The sequence below is a fragment of the Coptis chinensis genome, chromosome 7, assembly GCF_015680905.1.
Source record: "Coptis chinensis isolate HL-2020 chromosome 7, ASM1568090v1, whole genome shotgun sequence".
Taxonomy (NCBI): Eukaryota; Viridiplantae; Streptophyta; class Magnoliopsida; order Ranunculales; family Ranunculaceae; genus Coptis; species Coptis chinensis.
This window is the reverse complement of record NC_141462.1, coordinates 3,617,430-3,625,522: the sequence shown is the minus strand read 5'-3', so window position 1 is coordinate 3,625,522 and position 8,093 is coordinate 3,617,430. Positions and strand designations below refer to the sequence as shown.

At 39.2% G+C, this 8,093-nt stretch overlaps 1 pseudogene across 1 annotated transcript; it reads left to right on the top strand.

Moving 5' to 3' along the window:
• Window positions 1–1,503: 1,503 nt before the first annotated feature.
• LOC147485293 (zeatin O-glucosyltransferase-like) lies at window positions 1,504–3,321 on the top strand (annotated as a pseudogene). The gene is made up of 2 exons (XR_015202349.1): window positions 1,504–2,011; window positions 2,263–3,321. The product of XR_015202349.1 is annotated as a zeatin O-glucosyltransferase-like (transcript).
• The last annotated feature ends 4,772 nt before the right edge of the window (window positions 3,322–8,093 follow it).

Below are 8,093 nucleotides of genomic sequence, written 5' to 3'. Positions count from 1 at the left end.
TTAATCGGCCCAGATAACTGATTTCTCACTAAATTGAAAAGACAAATTACTAAAAATATAGGTTTCCCTCCCAAAAAATATATAATTTTTTTAACAAATTAGATTTTTAAACTGTATAAATAATAATATAACCTCATCAACACACAAAGTTAAGAATTTACTTATGTTTTCGTCTTTAACGAAAGTTAAATATACTAATTATTGTTTTATCTCTCTAATATATATTATCTATTCTTTTTTCTATATTCTTTTAAATATTTAACATAATTGTTATAATTGACATCTCTATAGTACTTCAAAATTAAATTGGTTAAATGTGATTATGAGAATATGATATTTTTTGTTGTATCTTATATAACTATTTAGAAATATTTTATATGATTATATTATATGTATTTTGAAAGTGTCAAATATATATACATCCGATATAACTGATTAAATCCGATCGCATATTGCTCCTCGTTAGTTCCGAAAACCGATTTGTACACCCAGTTAGCCGAAAAAAATAAATAATTGTGATTGGAAACGGTTGACCAATGTGGGGTGTAGACTGGTCTAAGCCAAAGTCATTATCTAAAAGCCAATAACATTATTGACCTGACCATTCGCCATGTTTCTGACCCTTTAGACACGCCTCTTCTTTTTCCACGATTTCGACCCTTTTCCCTGCCTCACCAGGAAAAAATCTTCATAGTCAGTCCATTGACTCCGTTCTCATGCTAATGATTCAGTGCATCTCCTACCAAAAAAAAAAGATTCAGTGCATCTTTATGCACTACATTATTTTAACACCGGAATGCGTTTAACCATTTTTATAGAAGACAGAAGATAACGACGTTCATTTCAAGAATGCCGAATGGAATGGACAAAACATTAGGAGTGTCTCATTCCAAAAAATTATTCACAAAATTTTATTACTTGTATTTAACTTTCTAGACAAAATTCTAATTTATATCTCATGTCTTTTTTTTTTTGGCTAAAGGATGATTATTGATTAATACATAAAAGGAGAAAAAAAAATGTTTATAAAAAAATAAAGATTAATAAATAAAATGGGAAAAAGTTACAAATAGTAGCAGTACTTTACAGATACAAAAGTTAAAGATTAGTGAGGTAACATTTTCTCTGCTGCTCCAAGTAGCAGTAACATTGACCCAGACAGCTTGCTCCTTAAGACTCTGCCAAATAGAATTGACCTTCCAATGCACATTGTCACTTCGAAATGATTGTGCCACTGAAGAAGAGTTGGTCTCCACCCAAATACTTCTCCAACCCCTTTCTAGTGCCTTTTTAACTCCTTCCAGAATATCTCATGTCCTTATCTTAAATCAATAAAGAAAATGTTTGGTCAACAACATTAGTCTATAAGTAATATATTAATTATATATTCAATCATTATATACCAAGACAAAATATAAACTTAGTTGGTCGAATAGCTAAGCATAGGAACATTGAAAATCAAATTTCAAGCACAAATCTCTTGGAAGTTTGGTACGTTTTGCAATGGAGCAACAACAACAAAATGGTGTGGTGTTAGTGATGGTTCCTTTACCAGCACAAGGTCATCTCAACCAATTACTTCACTTAACCAGAATCTTATCTTCAAGAGGCCTACAAGCTCATTTCATTGGTTCAGCAACACACAATAAACAAGCCAAGGATCGTGTTCATGGTTGGGACCCTTCAACCATATCAAATATTCATTTCCATGACTTCACACTTCCTCAATTCATCACTCCTCCAGCTGATCCTAATGCCACAGACAAGTTCCCCAAACATTTACTACCTACCTTTGAAGCATCTGTGCACCTCCGCGAACCTTTTGGTGTGCTTCTTCGCTCCCTCTCTTCTACTCATAGACGAGTTGTCGTTGTGCATGATTCACTCATGGCGTTTGCTGCTGAAGAAGCCTCTTTTGTGCCTAATGCAGAAGCCTATGGTTTTGTCCCTTGTTCGGCTATTGTTGTACTCCTTTATATCTGGGAAGCTCTTGGTAAACCAGCCCATGAAGGTAGCAAGCTCGATTCTTTTTGTTTCCAATGAAAAACTAAAGCATACCCGTACTAGTACTAAGACTATCGTATCTGCAAAATGGGAAGTTTAATATCAATAGAAATTTCATGTATGTATGTGATGACTGACATGATTATAATTAATTGGAATGAATGTATGTTATACTTAGACATTCCATTTAGCTTAAAACAACCTATGTATTGTAAGTTACTAAATTTAATTAACTAATTTTAAATAATATTTCAACAGAAGGGAGCTTAATTCCACAAGACACACCTTGCATTTCCTTTGAAGATTGCTTCAATGATGAATTCTCAGAGTTCTCTGCTAGAAATACAGAATGGCACAAATGTCGCACTGGGGATATATACAACACATGCGACGCTATAGAAGGAAAGTTCATCAGTGCGGTAGCTAACTTTCAAGCAGACAAAAAACTTTGGGCTGTTGGGCCACTCAATCCGCTGACGTTGGATGCCACTGGAAGTCCTCGCTGTAAGTGCCTAGAATGGTTAGACAAACAACTTCCAAATTCTGTTATATGTGTTTCATTTGGAACAACGACATCAGTATCCGACGATCAAATTGCTGAGATTGCAATTGGACTAGAACATAGTAAACAAAAATTTGTTTGGGTCCTAAGAGATGCTGATAGAGGTGATATATATGAGGGGGAAGTTAGAAAAGCTCAACTGCCAGATGGTTTTGAGGAAAGAGTAAAAGGAATAGGAATGGTATTAAGGGATTGGGCTCCACAACTTCAAATCCTGGGGCATTCATCAACTGGTGGATTCATGAGTCATTGTGGATGGAATTCAACCATGGAGAGTTTGAGCATGGGTGTACCTATTGCTGCTTGGCCCATGCACTCTGACCAACCTAAAAATGCATTGTTGGTCACTGAAGTACTAAAGGTTGGTGTGTTGGTTCGAGATTGGACACGTCGAGCGGAACTAATTTCTTCGGATACCATTGAAAGCTCAATAAGGAAGTTGATGGCGTCAGAGGAAGGAAGCAAGATGAGGAAAAGAGCGAGTGAATTGGGAGTAGCTATTTGTCAATCGGTGTCAGAAGGTGGCACCTCTACCGCCCAATTGAGTCTTTCCTCGCTCATATATCCAGATGAGACATCACCAAGAGCATTCATTCAATGACTTTATAATGTAAGATCAGAAAGATTATGTATCAATTGTGGGATTTGGTTTTTGAGTTCTGCATCTGGCAATGAAAATTGTTTACCATCACTGATTCTGGAACTTTGTTTTAGAAAAAATAATAATTATGTACTTGAAGCCGTTTATAACTTTACATGCTATGTTTCGAAAATTGGAATATGTATTCTTTTCATTCTACAAACAATCTAGAAAAGCGTAAGGATGGTGGGAAAGAATATGAAATATGAGTTTAAGAAAAATCACAACTTGCCTTTGGTATGAAATGAAAATATCCAATAAAGAAACAGAAAAATGCTATTGCTGTTTATAAAAATATCACCATGGACTAGTGTTGTGAATATATGAGTGCGGAAACAACGTTACCCACAACAAACGGATCAATCCTACACAAAGATCGATCCTTCACACTAGACAAGACTTCAATACCCTCCAAGTATTATCCCAACGCTTCTCATTAACAATTTAACAAGCATATAAAGTAAATATAATAATGCAAAAGAGAACCAACCATAAGACAAAGATATATCGTGGTTCGGCAATTTGCCTACGTCCACACTGGCGAGATCCAAGCATTACTAGAAGTCCAGAGTAACATATTACAAGAGCTCTCAATTCACTCACAAAGAATGAACACTCAACTCACTAAGAATTTCTCTCTTACAATCTCTCTCTTTCTTTCTTTTTGGAAAAGTTAGGTTTCGAAAAAAACCGATTTTGTTTTTATACAAAAACCAAAATCGCAGCGATTCTTAAATAAGCCCACAAAAGGACTCGGCGCTGGGCGCTTCTTCCGAAGGCTGGTCGCGCCAAAACATCGGACCATGAGCTGGTCATGCCCACTCGAGCCTTGCAGCGCGCCGAAGTGAAAAGCAGAGAAAACTTTTTTTTCTACATTCTCCACCTCGTTAAGCGCTTCTTCGGCGCTGGTCGCGCAAAACATCTTTGGACCATGAGCTGGTCACGCCCCACGGAAGAAGCGCACTCGAATGTGAAAAACAGAGAAAAACTCTTTTTTCTCTACATTCTCCACCTCGGTGAGGTTTTAACACATAAAACCGAGCCGAACACATCCAGCAAGAACACATCCATCCAGAACTCGTAGTCAACCGCTCCGAAGGGGCCATGCCCACATTGGGCCACCCACAAAGAGTGTCATGCTCACAAAGAGCCACCCACAAAGAGTGTCATACTCACCAAGAGCCACCCACAAAGAGTGTCATGCTCACAAAGAGCCACCCACAAAGAGTGTCATGCTCACCAAGAGCCACCCACAAAGAGTGTCATGCTCACAAAGAGCCACCCACAAAGAGTGTCATGCGCACCAAGAGCCACCCACAAAGAGTGTCATGCTCACAAAGAGTCACCCACAAAGAGTGTCATGCTCACCAAGAGCCACCCACAAAGAGTGTCATGCTCACAAAGAGCCACCCACAAAGAGTGTCTTGCTCACAAAGAGCTATCTTCACAGAGAGTCATGCTCACAAAGAGCAATCACGCTCACAAAGAGCAATCACGCCCACAAAGGGCCATGCCTACGAAAGGCATCAATCAACAATGCATGAGCCTCCACCATTTGTGGAGTACCCCCAACCAATATTGAAACTGAACTCCATAGAGAACCTTCTACAACCCAAAACCCTTTTTGCCCTTAGTAATGAAACAAATTCCTAAAGTACAAAAACTTGTCACTTGAGCCTCCACCATTTTCTCGCGATATCCACCGACCAATCTCAGTAATGAGCATCTCTAACGGCTTCCTCGGAAGCTATATCTGTCTCATCATCTTCAATATTCAGTGTGTAGGCAACCGAGTCCAGTTGACCATAATGCTTCACTAGCTTATCATGCCCGTACTTCTTAACTTGTTTCACACTTCTCTTTGGCTTTGATCTAGCCAAAGCTTTGCCGCTTCAGTTGTTGTTTGTAACTCTACTTCTTGTTGAATAGTTCTTTCACTAAAAACCTCACTCTCTTTAGCATCCTCAGACGCTTCTATCTCAAACACTTGAGATTGTATAGAATCACCACTATTTCCAGCCTTCTCCGGCCTACTAAAAACTAGCACCGAAGTCTCATCAAAGGTAACCTCACTGCTGACCAGGAACTTGTGGTTCTCTAGACACCACAATCCGTATCCCTTTCCTCCCTTTGCATAGCCCAAGAATATTGCTTTCTTAGCTTTAGAATCAAGTTTTTGTCATTCATGTGGTAGTAAGCACTAGATCCAAACACTCGCAAAGTACCATAATCATTTGGTTTCCTGTCCACACCTCATAAGGTGTTTTGATCTATCGCCCGGAACCGGTGATCTATTATACAAGTAACACGCCATGGCCATCGTGATCGCCCGGAACTCTTTTGCCAAGATTGGCATTGGAAAGCAAACACCTAGCTTTCTCAAGCAACGTGCGATTCATTCTCTCTGCTAACCCATTCTGCTGTGGCGTGCCCCTCACTGTCCAGTGTCTGGCAATTCCCTGTTGCGCACAAAACTCTTGGAAAGGCCTATAGGTATACTCAGTACCATTGTCAGACCGTAAAGTCTTCACCTTCCTATCCAGGCGACTTCAACCCTCGCTTCTTCCACTTCTTAAATGTCTCGAAAACTTCATCCTTGGACTTCAAGATATATACCCACACATAGCGTGTATAATCATCGATGAAAGAGACATAATACCGGTTACCTCCCTTAGAAGCCACTCTAGAAGGTCCCCAAACATCCGTATGCACATAATCCAGGATGCCTCTCGTCTTGTGCTTGCTTGTACCGAACTTGACTCTGCACTGCTTGCCATAGACACAATGCTCGCAGAATTCCATACTTGGTTTCTCCAAGTCTTTCAGTAGCCCTCGCTTGCACAACTCAGACAATCCCTTTTGGCTCATATGCCCAAGGCGCATATGCCACAATTTTGTGCACTCAGAATCATCACTACATGTACTCACTGCTACATCACCTATCACTGTACTACCCAACAAAGTATACAAGTTTCCATGTCTTTGACCCTTCATAATGACTAAAGAGCCACTAAGGATCTTTAGGACTCCACCATTTCCCACAAAATTGTGGCCTTTGGAATCCAAGGTACCAAGAGAAATAAGGTTCTTCTTTAACTCGGGGAACATGCCACCACATCGGTTAAAGTCCTCACTACACCATCATGCATCTTGACCCCGTATAGTTCCAATCCCAACCGCCTTACAAGCAACGTCATTGCCCATCAAAGCGGAACCTCCACTCAAGTTCTCATAGGTAGCAAACCACTTCCTATTTGGACACATGTGGTAGGAACACCCGGAATCAAGAATCCACGTATCGGTCATGTGGTCGTCTTGTGTAGACACCGAAAAACTTACATCATCCCCATCGAAGCCGGAAGCAAGACTTGCTTCACTAGCATCCTCATTCTCAAACTTACCACTCATCTTGTTACTCTTTTTCGGGCTAGAGCAATCACATAGATAATGCCCCTTTTCTTTGCAATTGTAGCACCGTACATGTTTTAAAGGCTTCTTCTAACTACCCTTCCACTTGCTTGTGGAAGTCATCTCATTCGACATCACCATCGCCATCTTTTCTTTTGCTTCTTTATCAAACTTCTCTACTTTAAATCTAGCATTTGACATCTTGGGAGCCCCTTTTTCAAGTCACACACAATAACCCAAAAAATTATCTCACTTTCGGGGAATTTTATCGAACACCTTGTCTACATAAATTTCGAAAGCACTATGGTTCTTTACCAAAACTCAAAATCCTAGGTCAGATACCTCGCTCGATACCAATTGTTGTGAATATATGAGTGCGTAAAACAACGTTATTTCCACAACAAACGGATCAATCCTACACAAAGATCGATCCTTCACTAGACAAGACTCAATACCCTCCAAGTACTATCCCAACGCTTCTCATTTAACAATTTAACAAGTATATAAAGTAAATATAATAATGCAAAAGAGAACCAACCACAAGACAAGGATATATCGTGGTTTCGCAATTTGCCTACGCCCACACCGGGCGGCGAGATCCAAGCTTTACTAGAAGTCCAGAGTAACAGATTACAAGAGCTCTCAATTCACTCACAAAGAATGAACACTCAAACTCACTAAGAATTTCTCTCTTACAATCTCTTTCTTTCTTTCTTTTTGGAAAAGTTAGGTTTTCCAAAAAACTGATTTTGTTTTTATACCAAAACCAAAATCGCGTTATCAGAATAAGCCCACAAAAAGACGAAGGCTGCTGAAGTGGTCGCCTTCTCTGGCCTGAAGCTCTCGAATGTGAAAAATAGAGAAAAACTCTTTTTTCTCTACATTAGAAAGTTGAGTGATAAACATTTATCAAACTCGTTACAATGGCCATCTATGTTCCCCGGTAGGGAACTAATGAAAAATACTTTAACTGGATCATCTTTCACGCCAAGTTCCTAACGACTAAAGCTAACCGGAGACAACAAAAGACTTGATTACGTAACCCGGTATGTTAATATCATATATGCTTGTAGTTCAAGAATTAAGACTAGGGTGCATTTATATAATTTCACTTCCTAAGTTCCCGCTCATCAACTAATTATCACACTATCGGTATACTAAATAGTTGAGGTAACTTCATGTATAACAAGCATTCATTAAAGAGGCCGGATCTTTCTCGCGGGTGGAAAAGTCAAGGTTTTACACCTTACAAAAATATATGAACACGTGTCCAATTATTTCACACCCAACGAAGGTGTTATAAAGCTAACAAAAAAAAAAAAAAATAAATCAACGTGTGGGGAAAAGTAATAGTTCACTTATACGTGAAGTTTCAGTAAAGGTGGAAGTTCATTTACTTTTTGGTAAAGGAATGACATACCAACTGTAATAAGCCTACCGCCCACAACAAGACCATAAATTTGAATTTAACAACCCAAG